General features: G+C 36.8%; 1 non-coding gene across 1 annotated transcript; it reads left to right on the plus strand.

Moving 5' to 3' along the window:
- Nucleotides 1–246: 246 nt before the first annotated feature.
- On the plus strand, nucleotides 247–337 carry Trnay-gua (transfer RNA tyrosine (anticodon GUA)). Its single transcript is given in 2 exon segments — nucleotides 247–283; nucleotides 302–337. It is a non-coding gene; the product is annotated as a tRNA-Tyr (tRNA).
- Nucleotides 338–598: the final 261 nt, after the last annotated feature.

The raw sequence follows: 598 nt of genomic DNA on the forward strand, positions 1-598 counted from the left end.
GTTTATGTTTGAATGTGTGTGTGTGTGTGTGTGTGTGTGCGCGTGCGTGGGGGTTGATAGTGGCTAAATGGTAAACGATACGGACCAAAAACTTGGGTGTGCGAAGTTTGAATCTAACCACGAAGGCACTTTCATCAAACCTTACATCTGATCTTCTGGCTAACCTCGTGAGGTAGGGGTGAAAAGGTAAATAAATAAAACGTGTTTATCCTTTCAAGTTGCTGAATAGAAACGTGTTGAAACTAACTCGCGATAGCTCAGTTGGTAGAGCGGAGGACTGTAGATGTCTTATTATACTGTAATCCTTAGGTCGATGGTTCGAATCCGTCTCGCGAGATTTTAATTATTTTTTTTCTTAAGTTTTCCAATCTTTTTTCATATAAAAATTCAGTTTGTCTTTCTGCCGTTTTTTGGATGTGGAGATTAATACCGTTAAAGATATTTGTGATTTTAATATTCAAATGTAATCTATTGAATTAGAGTTGTGTGTGTGTGTGTGTGTGTGTATGTATGCGTATGTGGTGTAACAACTAAAAGTTGTGAACTACACAAAACACACACAGAAGTGAGATATTCTTTTTCAGTATTTTTCAAGAAA

The sequence above is a fragment of the Euprymna scolopes genome, chromosome 5 (genome assembly GCF_053919585.1).
Source record: "Euprymna scolopes isolate OS-2025 chromosome 5, ASM5391958v1, whole genome shotgun sequence".
Classification (NCBI taxonomy): domain Eukaryota; kingdom Metazoa; phylum Mollusca; class Cephalopoda; order Sepiida; family Sepiolidae; genus Euprymna; species Euprymna scolopes.